Genomic DNA, 21716 nt, shown 5'->3' on the forward strand with positions numbered 1-21716 from the left:
GGGCCATTTGGTCAACATGGTAGTTTCTTAAGGTGTCCATGGTTGACATATGGATGACATATGGGCCATTGGTCAACATGGTTGTTGCTTATGGTGTCAATGGTTGACATATGGACCATTGGTCAACATGGTAGTTGCTTAAGGTGTCCATGGTTGACATATGGATGACATATGGGCCATTGGTCAACATGGTTGTTGCTTATGGTGTCCATGGATGACATATGGTCATTGGTCAACATGGTTGTTGCTTATGGTATCTATGGTTGGCATATGGGCCATTCGTCAACATGGTAGTTGCTTAAGGTGTCTATCGTTGACATATGGATGATATATGGGCCATTGGTCAACATGGTTGTTGCTTATGGTGTCCATGGATGAAATATGGGACATTGGTTAACATGGTTGTTGCTTATGGTGTCAATGGTTGACATATGGGCCATTGGTCAACATGGTAGTTGCTTATGGTGTCCATGGTTGACATATGGGCCATTGGTCAACATCGTAGTTTCTTAAGGTGTCCATGGTTGACATATGGGTGACATATGGGCCATTGGTCAACATGGTTGTTGCTTATGGTGTCCATGGTTGACATATGGGCCATTGGTCAACATGGTAGTTGCTTAAGGTGTCCATGGTTGACATATCGATGACATATGGGCCATTGGTCAACATGGTTGACGCTTATGGTGTCCATGGATGACATATGGGTCATTGGTCAACATGGTTGTTGCTTATGGTGTCCATGGTTGACATATGGGCCATTGGTCAAGATGGTAGTTGCTTAAGGTGTCCATGGTTGACATATGGATGACATATGGGCCATTGGTCAAGATGGTTGTTGCTTATGGTGTCCATGGATGACATATGGGCCATTGTTCAACATAGTTGTTGCTTATGGTGTCCATGGTTGACATATGGGCCATTTGTCAACATGGTAGTTTCTTAAGGTGTCCATGGTTGACATATGGATGACATATGGGCCATTGTTCAACATGGTTGTTGCTTATGGTGTCCATGGTTGACATATGGGTCATTGGTCAACATGGTAGTTGCTTAAGGTGTCCATGGTTGACATATGGATGACATATGGGCCATTGGTCAAGATGGTTGTTGCTTATGGTGTCCATGGATGACATATGGGCCATTGGTCAACATAGTTGTTGCTTATGGTGTCCATGGTTGACATATAGGCCATTTGTCAACATGGTAGTTTCTTAAGGTGTCCATGGTTGAAATATGGATGACATATGGGCCATTGTTCAACATGGTTGTTGCTTATGGTGTCCATGGTTGACATATGGGTCATTGGTCAACATGGTAGTTGCTTAAGGTGTCCATGGTTGACATATGGATGACATATGGGCCATTGGTCAACATGGTTGTTGCTTATGGTGTCTATGGATGACATATGGGCCGTTGGCCAACATGGTTGTTGCTTATGGTGTCCATGGTTGACATATGGGCCATTGGTCAACATGGTAGTTGCGTAAGGTGTCTATCATTGACATATGGATGACATTTGGACCATTGGTCAACATGGTTGTTGCTTATGGTGTCCATGGATGACAGATGGGCCATTGGTCAACATGGTTGTTGCTTATGGTGTCAATGGTTGACATATGGGCCATTGGTTAACATGGTAGTTGCTTATGGTGTCCATGGTTGACATATGGCCAATTGGTCAACATGGTAGTTGCTTAAGGTGTCCATGGTTGACATATGGATGACATATGGGACATTGGTCAACATGGTTGTTGCTTATGGTGTCCATGGTTGACATATGGGCCATTGGTCAACATGGTAGTTGCTTAAGGTGTCCATGGTTGACATATGGATCACCTATGGGCCATTGGTCAACATGGTTGTTGCTTATGGTGTCCATGGATGACATAGGGGCCATTGGTCAACATGGTTGTTTCTTATGGTGTCCATGGTTGACATATGGGTCATTGGTCAACATGGTAGATGCTTAAGGTGTCCATGGTTGGCATATGGATGACATATGGGCAACTGGTCAACATGGTTGTTGCTTATGGTGTCAATGGATGACATATGGGCCATTGGTCAACATGGTTGTTGCTTATGGTGTCCATGGTTGACATATGGGCCATTGGTCAACATGGTAGTTGCTTAACGTGTCCATGGTTGACATATGGATGACATATGGGCCATTGGTCAACATGGTTGTTGCTTATGGTGTCCATGGATAACATATGGGCCATTGGTCAACATGGTTGTTGCTTACGGTGTCCATGGATGACATATGGGCCATTGGTCAACATGGTTGTTGCTTATGGTGTCAATGGTTGACATATGGGCCATTGGTCAACATGGTAGTTGTTTATGGTGTCCATGGTTGACATATGGGCCATTGGTCAACATGGTAGTTGCTTAAGGTGTCCATGGTTGACATATGGATAACATATGGGCCATTGGGCAATTTGGTTGTTGCTTATGGTGTCCATGGTTGACATATGGGCCATTGGTCAACATGGTAGTTGCTTATGGTGTCCATGGTTGACATATGGGACATGGGTCAACATGGTAGTTGCTTAATGTGTCCATGGTTGACATATGGATTGTTCGATATAGTGTCTAAGTCAATAACTTTATTTGGTATGTACTTGACCCGACCCGGCATGGTCCATTTGGGTTGCATGGCATTGCAATACTTGGATAGACTAGATGGGAGAATAAGGCACTTATGATTATTAATATATTATAAGTTCTAATATATTAATAATAGTATTATTTAATTAGTATTGATCAAGTATTAATCTAGTATTAATTTGGTGATCAAAGTGAGACTAATTAAATATATAGGGTTGATTATGACAATCATCAATTCTTTTATGGTGGATTAATGATCCATGGTTTATGGGTTTGGTTATAACCATATGGAGCTCCATGGATAGTCCATGGGAGTTACAAACCCATGGGTCATGAGAAATCAAGAGTCATGACAATTAAGGGCATTCATGTGTAAACCCTAATTGTGACAACACTATAAAAGGAACCCTATGGCTAGCAAAATCGTGACCTAGTGTTACTAGAGAAGGCATAACCGATTTTGAGTGCTAGAAGTATTCTCTCAATTTATTCAAAGTCTTGTGGTGTTGTGTGAAGCATTTGAGGCACAACATTTGGGGTGCTAGGCTCACAAAGTATTGAAGGAATCCAAGCAACAACAAGGTATGTATTTCTACTAGTTTTATGTTCTATGTAATCCCCATGCCATGCTAGTTAGGAAATAACCTTGAAAAGAAATTTGCATGTATATAGAGAAAACATAGATTCAAGGTTATTAGGGTTGCATGTACACTTAGCAAGTGTTAGAATGCTCAAAAACCCATCAGTGGTATCAGAGCCTAGGATTGTTTTCTGTATACTTGTTGCAAAACTGCTTAAAAATCAAAAATTCTGCACTCTGATGACTGGACTCACCGAGTCCATGGGGAGGACTCGCCGAGTCCATGGGGAGGACTCGCCGAGTCCCTGAACAAATTCATCCTACTCGACGAGTAGAATAATGCACTCGGCGAGTAGGAGCGTGCTGGGCAGTTTTTTCGAGTTTTGTTGCTGGAAATGGATTAAGATCATTATCCCAATCTGTTTTGGACTTGTAAAATCTGTTTTTCAAAATGATAATGATTATGTTAACCCATTTTACATGACTTTTATCAATTTTCAAGTATTGTATATGTTTATATGATTTTCTTGAAATTGCTTGACATGAATTTGTGTTCATATGAGTTTAGAAGATCATAGGAATTATGTGTAACCTCCATGTGTGTTTAATTCATGATCTTAATGGCTATGATGGTGTCAATAACTTGTCCTCAAGTTATGGATAACCAAAAGTCACTTCTTTTAATTATGATTAAAGAACTAAAGAGGTTTCATAAAATGAAGAGTCTTCATTTTTTATGAACCATTAAAACTCATAAGTTACAAATTGAAGAGACTTGGAATAGTTTCAAATATTGCCCTCAAGTTTTGGAATTTGAAAAGTCTTACACTTTAATACTTTAATTCCAAATTAAACCTTAGATTTTTAAAAAGTTTAAAAATCAACACTTATACTATTATTATAATTTTATTATATAGATATGTATAAGAATATGTCATTCTTACCGTTAGTAGGCCTTATTCACGAAGCCGGTCTATAAGGGGGGTATAAGGTTGTTGCCTATAAAATGGTGACTTAATGGGTGTCCACTCTCACCCACCGCTTCCTTGATCGGTGGAGGGCCGTTAGCCGAACGGGTAGGATACGACTTTAAATACTCGTTAAAAGTATAGTGAATTATAAAGTAACTATACATTATAAATTCCCAATCTTAGTTACTTTAGGAAAATGTGAAATTGGTGCTAGCCCATAAAATTACACTTTGTACCTTAACAAGTCGTTAGTGGAGCGTGTGTGGTTAACCGGCACACTAACATGGACTAGTAAGAGTGGCAAAGGGTAACTTAACTTTATTATAGATCGGTGGAGCGTGTATGGTTAGCCGGCACATCGATTAGGTAATATTGTTGAGGGTACCAAGTCAATTTGTATGGTTATTCACACCTTGTTTGTGATCCTCGGCATCCCAGTCACAAACTTGAGAGGGCACAATCGAGATTCAAACATGCCATTGAAAAGTTCAATGTATCTCAAAAGATCTAGGAGTTTCAAAACCAATAAAACCTAATAATAAAATATTTCGTTTTTATGGTGGAAATTGGTAAATCGTCATTTACCTACCTTCAAATATTTTATAGTATGGATTACGGCATCCCTCTTCCAACTATAAATAGTTTGTTGGATCCTAGCCTTAATATTTCATTTGGGTGAATTATTAAGGATTCCTAATCTAATGAAACTTGTCTTTCTTTCCTTTCAGATGTCTTCCAACAATGCTTTTGGCTCAAACCCAACAGGCTCCTTTTCCCTTATGAACTTGTGTGGTAAGGTCATCTTTGATGGATCCAATTTCAATGAGTGGATCAGAAAAATCAGAATGATTACCCGCTATGAGGACAAAGAATATGTCCTCGATAGGGAGCTTAAGGTTGTGAGTGAAGCCACTGCTACTCCTGAAGAGTTTGCGGAGTTTGTTGCACATGAAAAGGATGCTACTAAAGTAGCATGCATCATGATGGCCACCATGACTCCTGAACTTCAAAAATCCTATGAAGATTTCTACCCCTATGAGATGCACCTGGATCTGATGGAAAGGTACCATCAGAGCGCGCGTCAGGAGAGGTATGAAATCATCTCCTCCATGATAACCGCAAGGATGAAGGATGGTGAACCCATCACCGGTCACTTGCAAAAGATGCAAAGGTTCGTTGACCGGTTGCTGAAGCTAAATGTTGACTTTCCTGAGGAAATGGCGATTGACATCATTCTCCATTCCTTACCTCCAAGTTATGATCAGTTTCGTATGACTTATCATATGAACAAGGAGGAAGTCACACTTAGCAAACTTCAAGGACTCTTAAGGACAGCTGAAAATGGCCTTAAGGGTAAAGCGGTTGCTACTTCTACTCCTTCAAAAGCCCCTGTTCTGGCTATTGGGCAGGGAAAGGGTAAGAAGAGGAAAAGCCCTTCGAAGGGTACCAAGGGTAAGACTCTTGATGGTTCCTCTTCAAGTGGGACAAAGAAAGGTCCCATTACTCCTTCTTCAAACCCAAAGGAAGCACAGTGCTTCTATTGCCAGGATCAGGGACACTTCAAGCGAAGCTGCCCTAATATCTGCAAGATGTAAAGGATGGGAAGGTTAAACCCACCCATGTATGTATTTACACAATATTGTCTAATAACTCATCTAATGCTAATTCTTGGGGTGCTTGATACAGGTTGTGGTATTCACATTTGTACTGATTTACAGGCACTAAGAAGAAGTGAGCAAGTGGAGCACGGGAAGATAAACTTAGTCATGGGCAACAGGAAAGCATCACCTGTTACCAAGATAGGAGTTTATTCTTTATTGCTTAATAATGGGTTAATGTTAGATTTGAATAAGTGTTGTTACTCGCCCGAAATGGCGAGAAATATTATTTCTTTTCATGGCTTGTACAAACAAGGTTTTTCATTTTCATATGATAATAAAAATGGTGCTGTTAATGTTTATTACAATGATGTATTTTACTTTAAAGCATTACCTTGTGATGGTGTATATGAAGCCGTGAATGTTGTAGACAATCTAGGAAATAATGTGTTGTATATTGATTCTTCAGATAGCTTGGATAAAGCATCCTTGTGGCATTGTCGTCTTGGACATGTTAACCAGAAGCGCATAGGCCAACTCCAAAAGGTTAGAGTCTTGGAATCATTTGACCTCAAGTCAGATGATAGTTGCGAGTCTTGTTTACTTGGAAAAATGACAAAGTCACCCTTCACAGGTACTTGTGATAGGGGTGAAGGTTTGTTGGACCTTGTACACACGGATGTGTGTGGGCCCTTCAAAGTTGCTACAAGGGATGCTAATCGCTATTATGTGACTTTCACTGATGATTACAGTAGATATGGATATATTTACTTAATCAAGCATAAGTCAGAAACCTTTGAAAAGTTCAAAGAGTTTAAGCAGGAAGTGGAGAATCAATTGGGCAGGAACATCAAGATGCTCCGATCCGATCGGGGAGGAGAGTATCTTAGCATTGAGTTCCTTGACTATCTTAAGGAATGTGGGATTGTCTCACAATTGACACCTCCCAGAACACCACAGTTGAATGGTGTAGCTGAGAGGCGCAATCGAACCTTGTTGGATATGGTTCGTTCCATGATGAGTCGAGCTTCGTTACCAATCTCTTTCTGGGGGTATGCCTTAGAGACTGCCGCCCATATCCTTAATCTAGTCCCTGCTAAAAAGGTTGCCAAAACACCTCACGAGATGTGGACTGGGAAAGTTCCCAATTTGGACCACATCAAGATTTGGGGTTGTGAAGCTTTCGTGAGGCGTGAGACTCATGATAAGCTTGAACCTCGAAGTGAGAGGTGTATTTTCATCGGCTACCCACAGAGATCCTTTGGTTACCTCTTCTACAGACCCAGTGATAATGTGGTTTTTGTAGCAAGAAGAGGAGTCTTTCGTGAGAGAGAATTCATAAGCCAAGAGGACAGTGGGAGGCAAATTGACCTTGAAGAGCTTCAAGACTCAAGTGGTGAAGGAACCTCAAATGCTATCGACCAACCTGAGGAGGAAACTCCTGTTGATCCGATAGATGAGTATGTACCTCCAAGACGTTCCACTAGGGTGAGGAACACACCTGATTTTTATTATGGTTATCACATCACCGCTGAAGGTGATACATTTATTAGTGATAGTACACTAATAGATTTGGATGAACCTAATAACTACAGGGAAGCCATGGCAGGCCCTGAGTCTGCTAAATGGAAGGAGGCTATGGACAGCGAGATTCAGTCCATGTATGACAATCAAGTTTGGAACTTGGTTGACAATGTACCAGGTCGTAAGACAGTTGGGTGCAAATGGATCTTCAAGAAGAAGACCGACATGGATGGGAAGGTACTTACTTACAAAGCGCGGCTGGTTGCAAAGGGCTTTACTCAAACTCCGGGAGTTGACTATGATGAGACCTTCTCACCAGTAGCTAAGATTAAGTCTATTAGAGTATTATTAGCCATAGCTGCATTTCATGATTATGAAATATGGCAAATGGATGTCAAAACCGCTTTCCTTAATGGAAAGTTGGTTGAGGATGTTTACATGGCTCAACCAGAGGGTTTTGTCGATACAAGATACCCTAATAGAGTGTGTAAGCTTGATAAATCCATTTATGGATTGAAACAAGCATCTTGCAGATGGAATCTTTGCTTTGATGAGAAAGTCAAAGAGTTTGGCTTTTCTAGGAGTGAGGATGAGTCTTGTGTGTATGTCATGGCTAGTGGGAGCATAGTTAGCTTCTCATAGGAGGTTAAGTCCTGGCTTGGGAAGTGTTTCGCTATGAAGGACCTTGGGGAAGCTGCCTATATCCTAGGGATAAGGATATTGAGAGATAGGAGTAAGAGACTAATTGGACTTAGTCAAAGTACTTACTTGGATAAGGTGCTGAAGAGGTTCAACATGCAAGAATCCAAGAAAGAGGAATTACCCGTCCAGAGTAATGCCAAGCTGAGTAAGACTCAGAGTCCGAGTACAGAGGCTGAGATAGCTGAGATGAGTCATATACCATATGCTTCCGCTGTGGGCTCGATCATGTATGCTATGACTTGTACTCGCCCTGATGTGGCCTTTGCTTTGAGCATGGTCAGTAGATATCAAGGGAACCCTGGCAAAGCACACTGGACAGCGGTAAAGAACATTCTCAAGTATCTGCGGAGGACTAAAGATTGGGTCCTTACCCTCGGAGGCAGTGATGACTTGAGAGTGGAAGGATATAGCGATGCTAGCTTCCAGACTGATAGGGATAATATCCGCTCTCAGTCAGGCTGGGTCTTTATCCTAAATGGAGGGGCAATTACTTGGAAAAGTTCCAAGCAGGAGACAGTAGCTGATTCTACTTGTGAATCAGAGTACATAGCAGCAAGTGAAGCAGCTAAGGAGGCGATATGGCTAAAGAACTTCATCGGAGACCTTGGAGTTGTACCAGCTATAAAGGAGCCAATGGAAATTTTCTGTGACAGCGAAAGTGCGGTTGCTTTGGCTAAGGAACCGAGAGATCACGGGAGATCTAGGCACATTGACAGAAAATACCATTTCATCAGACATCGAATAGAAGAAGGACTCCTCGTGGCAAAGAGGGTATCATCAGATGAGAACCCGGCAGATCCCCTCACGAAGGGACTGAGCAGGGTTAAGCATTTACAGCATGCGAGGCGCATTGGGCTGAAGGATGATATTAGTTTCAATAATTAGATTCCTGAAACTTGTAAAATGTAATTGACATTTGATGATAAATAAAAGTTGTTATTTATTTATGAGTAAGGTGTTACTATCTTGTGTTGATTATTTACTATGTTTCAATTTTGCATGTTTTACTTCCAGAATAATTATGTTATTATTCAAACCATCCACAGTCAGTCAAACTTTGGAAGTAAGTATTGATTTAAGACTGTCATGAATTTTGCTTGTATGATTTGTCTGAAAGTGCTTTGGACAATGCAATGGTTGCTACAACATTCATGAGTACTCATAAGGGCTGAGTATTGGATCCAACCCACGCTCACTTGCATCACTTCATGGAATTTATCTCGAGTGATCGTGAGACGGTAATATCATATAACTCTTCAAACCTAGAGATATGAGTTGTTGACTATGAGTTGGTTATTCATTATTGCACGAAAACGCATTGGTAACTCGATGTCATAAAACGTGCCTTTGTGAATAATTCAACAAGTAGTTAGTACAAGCATATCAGTCGAAGTTTATCTGTTCCTTCTAGAAATAGAAGCGATATCTGGGCCCCTCGATGATTTGGTTTTGACTTATGTACCGGGCCCGGTCAGAACCTAATTGATGTGTTCAATTTAGTTCTATGTCGAAACAAATCAGAGATCGAGAAACAAATGCTGGACAATAAGTAAGACCATGTTCCATGTATTTGTCCGGCTGATATCATGAGAACAGATGATTATATGATCACTTATCTTAAATGGCGTATCATCATCATCTCAGTTCCGAGAGACTTTGAAAGAGCTACGATTGCTAGTCGGATTTTGAAGTCATATTTGCAAATATAGTTATTAGACTTATCCAAGTGGGAGACTGTTGGATATAGTGTCTAAGTCCATAACTTTATTTGGTATGTACTTGACCCGACCCGGCATGGTCCATTTGGGTTGCATGGCATTGCAATACTTGGATAGACTAGATGAGAGAATAAGGCACTTATGATTATTAATATATTATAAGTTCTAATATATTAATAATAGTATTATTTAATTAGTATTGATCAAGTATTAATCTAGTATTAATTTGGTGATCAAAGTGAGACTAATTAAATATATAGGGTTGATTATGACAATCATCAATTCTTTTATGGTGGATTAATGATCCATGGTTTATGGGTTTGGTTATAACCATATGGAGCTCCATGGATAGTCCATGGGAGTTACAAACCCATGGGTCATGAGAAATCAAGAGTCATGACAATTAAGGGCATTCATGTGTAAACCCTAATTGTGACAACACTATAAAAGGAACCCTATGGCTAGCAAAATCGTGACCTAGTGTTACTAGAGAGGGCATAACCGATTTTGAGTGTTAGAAGTATTCTCTCAAGTTATTCCAAGTCTTGTGGTGTTGTGTGAAGCATTTGAGGCACAGCATTTGGGGTGCTAGGCTCACAAAGTCTTGAAGGAATCCAAGCAACAACAAGGTATGTATTTCTACTAGTTTTATGTTCTATGTAATCCCCATGCCATGCTAGTTAGGAAATAACCTTGAAAAGAAATTTGCATGTATATAGAGAAAACATAGATTCAAGGTTATTAGGGTTGCATGTACACTTAGGAAGTGTTAGAATGCTCAAAAACCCATCATGGATGACATATGGGCCATTGGTCAACATTGTTGTTGCTTATGGTGTCCATGGTTGACATATGGGTAATTGGTCAACATGGTAGTTGCTTATGGTGTCCATGGTTGACATATGGATGACATATGGGCCATTGGTCAACATGGTTGATGCTTATGGTGTCCATGGATGACATATGGGCCATTGGTCAACATGGTTGTTGCTTATGGTGTCTATGGTTGACATATGGGCCATTGGTCAACATGGTAGTTGCTTATGGTGTCCATGGTTGACATATGGATGACATATGGGCCATTGGTCAACATGGTTTGTAACATACCCAAATTTCTCGGCCAGAAAAGACCGATTTAATTTATGCTCTTAAAATAAAATCAGAGTAATCCTTTTTAAAAATGTTGCAGAATTTGTTCCCATAAAAACATGATAATTATATTATCAGATCATTTCCGAAGAAATGTATTTTATTCATTTAAACCATTGGGATGTCATCGTCAATGCAGAAACATAAGCATAAACAAAACTTACATTCACTTACACTAGTGATCTACATCTCTTTCAATCTCTCAGAGTAAATTAACTTCGTATCGATACCTATGATACAAACAAACTGAGTGGGTCAGGTTGGGAAACCTGGTGAGTACATAGGGTTATCAACCCACAATAATATAATTATTATATTTAATCATCAAACAATCAACCCAATTACCCATCCCCATTATCTTCTTTAATCTTAAGGATCTACCCTAAGAATCATCTATCCTTCATTCCTAAGGATTATCCTAAGGAATAGGCACGAAGTCCATCGCTGCCCGAGCTTTATACTATAAGCACTAACGAACGTCGATCCCCACATACTGATCCTATACAGTGATCTTACAAGATCTAGCCTAAAGGATCGGTATGAACAACCAACTGACGAAGCTGCTTCGGAAATTTCGTAGCAGCAAACAAGGATCGATAAAGACATCAAATGAGAGGAATGTAATAAGTTTCACCACGAACCCTCGTTCGTAAAGAAAGAACCACAAGACAATTAAGTCAGGGGTAGTTATCTAGATAACAATGCCTAGCCGTGGTCCAAATATCGTGAGGTATTTTACCCCCAGACTCACCCTATCCAGCATCGAACTTTGCCTAGCAGTGATCTGAATATCGCGAGGTATTTTACCTCCAAACTTACCCTATCTGACATCATAACACCAGACATACCTAATAGTGGTCTATTACCGACACACTTCATTATGCAGTCTACGAATTTCCCACAATTACTTCGTGAAAGGAAACGCTGACACATGAAGCTCGTCCGATCACTTCATAAAAGAAACGAACACTCCAAAGCTCTTCAAAATAAAAAGTATAGGGAAAATACTAATAAAGTACTCCCGTACCCCGACACATAATAGTGTCAAAAATAAGGACTTTGTAGATGATACTTATCGGATGAACACATAGTTCAAAAATACCTGATGAACACATAGTTCAAAAATAAGTAAAATACTAATAAAGTACTCCCGTACCCCGACACATAATAGTGTCAAAAATAAGGACTTTGTAGATGTTACTTATCGGATGAACACGTAGTTCAAAAATACCTGATGAACACATAGTTCAAAAATACCTACAGGTTACGAGTCTGCTAACGTTCCACTGGACTATCTAGAGTAGTCTGTGGTCATTGTCTATACTCTGCTAGATGACTAGATCATCTTAAACATCAATATCTCTCATCAATTTTTATTTCATCACACATCATCCAATTCATCTACCCATGGTTTACCCAACATATTTGTAGATATAAAATACATATATAGTTTAAATAAATTAAAACATGTATAAAATTGTTCATCCATCGTAGATAGCAAGTATACAGATAATATGCACACATAGCACGTAATTTATATAAAATATTTCATATCTATGTGTAAGATGAAAATAATATGCACTCACTTGATTTAACGATAATCGGGCAACATTTCGTTTCCTAAAACAATCGTTTCTAATCAAACCGGGAGTTTTATTGAGAAATCGGGTTCTGCGAGGGTTGGGCTTCAAAACCGAAAGGATAAATTTTCCCGGGTCTTCGCGCACTTCGGGACGTATTTTGGTATACTTCCGGACGAGGGTGACGTGGCCAATTTCGGACCATGCGAAATTTCTCGGATTTCGTGTTTTTCTCGATTTTTGAGCCTAAACTTCTAAAATCCATAACTTTCGCATACGGACTCCGTTTTTGACGTTCTTTATATGCACGCGTAGGTAAAATTACGCTCTACAACTTTCGTTTAGACTTCATCGGCTAAATTTGATTTTAATTTTAATATTATTATTTTAACAGACCGGGACAGTAAATCCGTTAAAAATTCATAACTTCTTCATCCGTCGTCCGTTTTCGTCTGTTTTTTTACCGTTGTACTACTATTGACGAGACCTTCGTTTCTCGTTTAGGTTGTGTCGGCTAACAATCACTCGATCTAAAATTCGAGTTTTTAGCTGTCTACTGCTAAGCTGAAACTTAGAAAAATCATAACTTCCTCATACGAAGTCAGATTTGGACGTTCTTTTTATACATACTCTCGGTTTAACGAACACTACGACTTTCATTTAGATCACCAAGGCTAAAAAGTAGTTTATCAAAAACTCACTTTTTACATCATTCGGCGCGGTGCCGGTTTTGTCGCAAAACTTCGACAGGTCATAACTTCTTCGTTATAACTCGGATTCCGGTATTCTTTATATATCCGGAATCCTTGTCAGGACCACTACAACTTTCTTCATAGATATCGGCTTTATCTAATATTTGTTTTCGACGCTCTTTTTTATACTTAATTAATTAAATCCTAATAATTAAGCATAAAACACATAATAATCACATAATTCCTCTTCATTTCTTCAAAATGAGTTACAAAGGTTGACCTAGACTATTTCATCATCATTAATGTCTATCCTGGAAACACGGGCGTTACAATTCTCTCCCCCTTAGGATGATTCTGTCCCCGGAATCACACATCAGCAAACAAATGCAGGTAGCGACTCATCATGTCACTCTCCGTTTCCCAGGTGAGATTTGGCCCATTCGTATGTTTCCAACGCACAAGTACTAAATCAACCATCTTGCGTCGCAACTTCTTAGTCTTACGGTCAACGATTGCCTCTGGTTCTTCAATTGACCTCTTGTTTTCATCCAACCTTAATTCAGAAATTGGAATTATGTCGGGCACATCTCCCGTGAACTTTCTCAAATTACACACATGAAAGGTGTTATGAATACCCTCTAGTTCTTCTGGTAATTCTAGCTTGTAAGCTTGATTCCCGATCCTCTGAAGAACTTTAAACGGTCCAATAAACCTTGGACTCAACTTTCCCCTTTTACCAAATCTTATAAGTCCCTTCCACGGCGAGAATTTAAGTAAAACCGAATCTCCAACTTCGAATGATATCGGTTGTCTTTTCTTGTCAGCATAGCTCTTTTGACGATCTTGAGCAGCTAACATTCTTTCCCTAATCATTTTCAACTTTTCAGCAGTCTGATGGACTATTTCAGGTCCCATAAACTGCTTTTCCCCAGCTTCCAGCCAACATGATGGCGTTCGACACTTTTCTCCATACAAAGCTTGGTAAGGTGCCATCTTGATGCTTGAGTGGAAACTATTATTATAGGAAAATTCTACCAGAGGTAAATGCTCATCCCAGTTACCTTGGAATTCCAGGGTACATGCTCTCAGCATATCCTCCAACGTTTGAATTTTCGTTTACTCTGACCATCTGTCTGCGGATGGTAAGCAGTACTCAAACATAACTTGGTACCCAATTCCTCTTGTAGACTCCTCCAAAACCTTGAGGTAAAACGACTTTCATGATCTGATACAATCGTTAATGGACCACCGTGAAGCCTCACAATTTCCTTCACGTAAGAATTCGCAAGCTTATCCATAGACCATTTCCCATTGGCTGCTATGAAATGCGCACTCTTAGTGAAGCGATCAACGACCACCCAAATCATGTCGTGACCGTTCTTTGTTCTGGTCAGTTTAGTCACGAAATCCATGGTGATGTCTTCCCATTTACCCATGGGTACAGGTAAAGGTTCTAAACTCCCATACGGTTTCTGATGTTGTGCCTTAACCCTAGCACATGTTACACACTCGGCCACATACTTAGCAACATCGAGCTTCATCGTCGGCCTTCAATAGTAGGGTTTTAGATCCCTATACATTTTTGTGCTGCCGGGATGAATCTATTACATGGTCTTGTGAGCTTCTTCCATCAGAAGATCTCTTACTCCTCCCGTCTTAGGTACCCAAATCCTATCTTGGAATACCTTCAGTCCTTGACCGTTTGTATCAAACACTAACGTTTTGCCCAAACGTTCTTTCTTTCGGTCATTTTTCTCTAAAGCTTCCTCTTGAGTTTTCTTTATACTTTCCACAATTGTCGAGACAACTTCAATTCTCAATGCTCCTGGCCTTTTCTTTTCAAGGTTTACCTTCCGACTGAGAGCATCAGCAACAACATTTGCTTTAACAGGGTAGTAAAGTATCTCACAGTCGTAGTCCTTGAGTAACTCTGGCCAGCGTCGTTGCCTCATGTTCAATTCCTTCTGATAAAAGACATATTAAAGACTCTTCTGATCAGTGATAAGTTTGCAATTAGTACCATAAAGATAGTGCCTCCATATCTTTAAGGAAAATACTACCGCTGCCAACTCCAAATCATGAGTGGGGTAGTTCTTTTCATGCTCTTTCAATTGCCTCGATGCATACGCTATCACTTTATCCCTTTGTGGGTCAGAACACAACCTAACCCAACTCCAGATGCATCGCTATAAACTGCAAAGTCATCAACTCCTTCAGGTAAAGAAAGAATCGGTGCTTCACCTAATTTCTTCTTTAACTTCTCAAAAGCTTCCTTATGTTTCTCATTGCAAGTATAAATAGCTCCTTTGTGGGTCAAAGCTGTTAATGGAGTAGCGATCAAAGAAAAGCCTTGGATAAACCTTCGGTAATATCCAGCTAATCCTAAAAAGCTTCAGATCTCCGTAGGACTTTCAATCGTAACCTTCGAGTTACAAAATAAATCCTTATTGAGGACTCCTTCTTCTTAGAATAAGTACTTTCCTTCATTTATTGTAACAGACCGATGGGTCATGTTTTAATGATCTTTCACTGTATAATGCAATGCTTAGACTCAGGTCTCTTAGAGACAAATTCCAGAACAGACTATACCTTCCTTCATGTTCTAATGTGATACAATCACATTTCAACATGTATCATTTCTAACTACCAACTTCTTTAACAACGAGCGCGATACTTCTATTGATCACTTTGATCATCTTTCACTTCAATTTGGCTTAAGTCAAATGCTACATCGAACTTGGTTCTCTAAACCACGTAACATACTCATCGTAGTCGGACTCAAATTGATATGACCACTAGGGTCGGAATAACAATCATCTCATTAGTGTTGAGAGAAAAACTTGGAGACACACTTGAACAAAACGTTAGAACAAGTAGATTGCGGAATAGTTAATCTCAAAGGATCTAAAAGCTCAACAATAATATTAATAAGTTAGAGTTAACTAGTTATAGAGTTAGTTGCGAAAATATAAAGAAATAGAAATGACAACAGTTGTTATATCAAGTATACACATAAGTTGATTCATAACACAGAATGCATTCAAACCGAGTTAATAAGGAAGATCAAACTTAGTGATTAAGTCTCAAAGACTTACATCTCTATGAGTAGCCATGCAAGGCATACTGGTCCATAGAGTGTATTACAATAAAGACAAGTAAAGTAATCTAGCTAAATTGACTGCGGTAGCAAAAAGCTCTGATTGCGGTTGCTGATGAAGAAATGACTGCGGGTGCTGGATTGGTTGCGGTAGTTGATTTGGATGCGGTAGCTGTTGCGGTAGCTAAAGTTCAAGAGGGTCACTTTCATGATTCAACAATTCCCCCCTAAGTGACCTCTTTAACTTTTCATTCAGCTGTCAAGTTTGAGGAACTTGATCAGGATCCACCAAAACTTCCTGACGTTTTCCAGCCATGTGATCCTTCTTGAGATCTCGAACTTGACTTCTGCAGTAGTATGCTTCGATCTTTCAACTGCGGTCCGGAAGATGTCAAGTTATTTCCTGGTGAGGCGATGCATGGGAGTCATAGGAATGAAGTATTTGACATTGTCAGTCTTCCTTTTGAAAATGACTCCAAGTTCAGGAAAGTTTGTTGTGCCTAGAGATCTTTCTTCAAAGCCTTCGGTAGGCATTGGCACAGGTTCAAGAGGTGGGAGGTCAAACTTCTTGAGGATGGTGGGGTAGATATATGCATCTATCTTGGCAAAGTCACAGACCGTATCCTTCAGAAAAGAGTTGGCTTTTTTAAGCGCTATCCGCATTTTAGGGTGCTTTTCTGACTTGTTTTGGAACACCTTGGCAATAAGGAAGATTTCTTCCGGATTCATACAAGGAAAGTCTGCCTGGGTGCGGATGTAGTCATGCTCCCTTCTGGTGAGGGTATACTGGATGTAGTCAGCCTTCATGAACATCCGGATCTTGTAGTTCTTGACTGCGGATGGTCTGTCGTTAGACCATATTTTCTCAACGGAAGAGGCATGCTTAGCATAAAAGCGATTAAGTCTTTCAAATTCCATTGGCAGTCGTTTGTGGTCAGGAAGGCTGCAGTCGAATGGCTCAAACACTGCGAAGTATTTGGCATTTGGAGATATTGGTACATCCCAGTATCCATCAGCAGGGGGTTCAGCATAAGTGAGGTGCGGTCTGTAGTCTTCATCCAGCAATCTACGGTGCGGATTGACCCAAGAATTTATCAATGATTCGTCCATAACCGTGTCAAAACCGCATTCATTCCAAATAAGTTTCGCAAGCTTGGCCGCCTTCCAGTCATGTTTTCTTTGGGCAGTGGCAGGGGAGTCTGATGAGCTTGGGGATGACATGTTCTCCGCAATGTTTTTGAAGTGAGGAGGAGTCCCTGGCTTTTTGGTAGTATCCTTTTCTTGCGGTGGAGTGTCATGTGGTGGAGTGTGATAGGATGGTTGCGGTGTGAGAATTTTTTTCAGTGATGATGGGGGGACTTTGATGTTGAGAGATGGATGGATCCGAGTGATGGACTTCTTCTTCTTCACTTCCCCCTCTTGAGGGATGCAACAAAGGAGCTTCCTCAAGCCATTGTTTAAGTCCATCAACCTTGGCACAGACTTCTTGGAATTGAGCTTTGAGGGCTTTTGCCAGTTGTTGATTGTTGGGTGTGGAGGAGCTGAAGAGCAGCTTGTGGATTTCCTTTGTGAGCTGGAGGATCTCTGGACCATGGAATTTGGAGGAAAGGGATTTCTGCAGTCTGTTAATTGTGGCTTGAAGAACAGAAATAGTGGACTCATAAGCAGTATGAGTCTCATCTATCAATTTCTTAGACTGTGTGGCTTGATCCGCGATGGCCGCTTGGAGATCCATTTTGATTTCGGTCACCTCAGTGATGAGGCGTTCCGCTGCAGCCATAAATTCCCTGTGGTCTGCCTTGCGGTTGTTGTCAAGGGACCGGATCCCCATCTCTACTATGAGAGAGATTCTCTCTGCAGCCATGCGTACTCTGGTTTCCAGACGTTCAATACGTTCGATCAGGGACTGCGGTCCCGGAGTATCTTCTGGTTGCGGTTGTGATGGCTTGACTGCAGCTAGGATCTGATCAACTTTGGCTTGTAGGCTCATGAACTCCTTCCTGGTGATAACATTCTTCTTCTTTTTCTTCTTTTCTTTTGGCTTGGAAGTTGAATGTTGAGAACCGCTGGATTCCTCTTCCTCATCAAACATCATGAGGTCATCATCGGAAGGGCTAGGCTTGTTTACCTCTTGGATGTCTTCATCATCAAGACCGAAAGTGGGAGCTGAACTGACCTCAATTGCGGTTCCTTCGTCTTGTGATTCATGGACTGATGGAGTGGGGAGTGGCTACGGTATTGGCATTGCTGATAGCATTTGCCCAATACTTGGCCACTGACAGGATTTTTTGCTCCTTTAGTTGTTGCTGCTTGATCTGTGGTTCCTTGCGGGCTTGGAATAACCTTTTGAAAGCATCATACTTCTTGATTTCAGACTCGGTTACAGGATTGTATTGTAACCATGAGTCATTAGATTCATCGCCGTCAAATCTTTCAAAACACACCGAAGTGTCCTTCGGGTCCACGGATCCTTGCACGTTTGTGCTCACCGTGCCTAAACCACCTGCTGCGGATGTAAGCAGAGTAGGATTTCCTGAGCTTCCTTGGTCTCCTTGACCCGTGGTCAAGTGTGGCCTCGGCTCAGTTCTGGCATGGGCGGAAGAAGTGCCCTGCGGTTGGGAAGGTGTTTGAAGTGTTTGGGTGACGTTCGAAAGGATGGAGCGCAACTCCTCGAGTGAAAAGAAATGTAGTCGGGAAGCCGTAGAGACCTTAGGGCGAGAACCAGTATCATCCCCTTGGGAGTGAACTGGGGGGGGGGGGGAGTCTCCACGATGTTGAGAATCAGACTCACTTTCTGAGTATGTTTGGAAAATGATAGTGGTGTTGAATGGGTCTGCGGCCACCCCAAGGACTACTGGAGCCTTTTAAGAGGCTTCAGTATCGGTCCGGTCACGCATTTGGCCAGAGGTATCGGTTTTACGTTTCTTAAGGATAGAAATTGGTTGTCTATCCTCATCAGAATCACTGCTAGATATGGTTCGGGTAGGTTTGGTTTTACGTTTCCTGGTGGGTGCGGTTCGTTTGAGAGCATCTTTCTTGGGTGTTCTCTGTTTCTTCTTCGTTGCCAATTGCTTTCTTCTGTGAGAAAGATTGGAAAGAGTAGTGGCAGAAGGGACTGCGGTACCTTCAGGGTTAATGGCTACGGCTGGAAGAGGCGGGGTAGAAGGGTATGGGGCAATACCCTCCGTAGCCTCTATGTGATCTGAGACATCAACAGTCTCAAGACGAAGTGTGGAGAGAATATGGGTAGGTAGTCTGCGGATAGGTCCAAAAACAGTTTGATCAGAAGAAGGATTGTACCTTTTGAGATCCTTAGTGACAAAGAAGTTGATGTCACTACCCATGTCGATTCCATCATCCGCATGTAAGTCTGAGATGCAGAGTGACCAGAACCGTGCAAATGTGAGCTCGATTGGGTTCTCCCTTGGGTGCTCTTTGGGAATGTATTGAAGGAAGTCGTCCCATAGGATCTGCCCATAGTTTACGTCATGTCCGGTGAATATGCTCCACACCAACTCTAGTAGCTTAAGTCCCATGTTGTCAATGCCTCCAATTCTGCCGGATAGGCAGCGGATGACAAAATGACACACAAACTGCCATACCGCAGGCAGCTGATTTTTCTTGAATTCACCAATCCCTCGAATTGGTTTCTGATACCCATTTGGTAAAGGGCAGAGGTAACGTCCGCCATGGAAGGGGAAAAGATCGTGATCGATGGATGAACCAGAAGGTTTATGGCGGTGAGAAACTTTTCTTTGGACAAGATAACCAAAGAATCGTTAATGAGGTTGAGGTGAACTTCTTGAGGGTTTTCGTTTGGGCGATAAGCTGAGAATGCACACTTGAAGAGAGTAGAAACTGGAACAACGTCTGTAAATGCGTCGAAAGGACCAAAAAGTGGATGGTTCTTCAGAAATTTGATCATAAGCTTGGTTGGGGCATTGTATGAAGAATGATCTTCAAACACTGCCCTGAAATTGCTTGACGCGATTGTTGGAGAGTCGGAACCGGTGGGATTTGCTGAGCCTGACGCCTTGGATTGCTTCTTTGATGCACCTGATTTCAGCATTGTAGGAGCTTGAAGGATTTGAGAGAAGAAGTAGAAAACAGAGTTCTTGATGGTTTTTGAGAGGAAATGATCGATATTCAGAAAGCGTAAAGTGATATTGGGGAAGAAGATGGGTTTATAAAGGGGGGTGAAAAGTTTTTAACCCTAGGTAAATGGTAAGGATAGGGTAAAACGTCGTTTGGTATTTGGGGGGGAATCTTTGAATTTGGGTTTAAATCTCAGCTACAAATATTGAAACGGTTTAAAAAGATTTGGGAGATTTACGAAAAGAGGGTTGCATTTAATAAAAATTCAGACATCTATCAATGTGTCAGATGGACGTGGGGTGAGGGGAAAGGAAGTTGGAACGGATTGGACGTGCTGGGGAGAGGAAATGACAGATTAAGCATGAGTTTATGGAAACACGTTCTTTTTGTCATTATCCCTAAAATAGGTCTGACACAGGTTTATTCAGAAAGAGAATGGGATAGTTTCTAAAGAGAATGTTTTTTGTCTTTAATGTTCTACTTAATGAAGGATCATTAAATAGCACACAAAGATTCAAGGGTTGATGAAACAGTTGAGAAATTATCACGATGATCGCGGATGGAAACTTCATTGCGGATGGTAGAGTCATCGCGGATAGGAACGTCATCGCGGATGGAACGTCATCGCGGATGGAACGTCATCGCGTCATCGCGGATGGACAAAGGAAAGACTGCAGTGAGAAACTGAGGAAAACACTTGTACAAAGATTAGTAATAACAGACAACAAAGACCCATGAGAGATAAGTATGATTTATGGTTGCAGTACCGTAGACTGCGGTACCAAAACCATCTAACATAGGTAACTCTCAGTTAGAACCACAACGGAGACCAAGGATGGTCTGCGGTAGCTATCAATTCAAAAAGAATTGCGGGTCAGGATTCATCATTCCCAACATTTGCAGGAAAGTGTTAAGCTTTGTGGAGTCGAACGCATTTGTGAACACATCAGCAATCTCTTCATGAGAGGGGAAAAAGATGAGTTCAATGTTACCTTTCAAGATGTGGTCTTTGATGAAATGATACCGTAGTTCAATGTGCCTAGTCTTGGAGTGCTGAATTGGATTGTGAGAAATAGCAATAGCACTTTCAGAGTCACAGTAGATCGGTATCCGCAGCATTCTATACCCGTAGTCCAATAGTTGAGTTTTCATCCAAAGGACTTGAGAGCAACAGCTGGCTGCGGCCACATACTCAGCTTCTGCAGTTGATAGAGAGACACAGCTTTGTTTTCTTGAGGACCAGCTGACAAGTCTTCCACCCAAGAATTGACATCCTCCTGAGGTACTTTTGCGGTCTAATTTGCATCCGGCATGATCCGTATCTGTGAAAGCTTGCAGGCTGAAGTCATTGCCTGCAGGGTACCATAGACCAAGAGATTTGCTTCCTTTCAGGTACCATA

The sequence above is a fragment of the Lactuca virosa genome, chromosome 1 (genome assembly GCF_052849685.1).
Source record: "Lactuca virosa cultivar CGN04683 chromosome 1, Lactuca_virosa_CGN04683_v6, whole genome shotgun sequence".
NCBI lineage: Eukaryota > Viridiplantae > Streptophyta > Magnoliopsida > Asterales > Asteraceae > Lactuca > Lactuca virosa.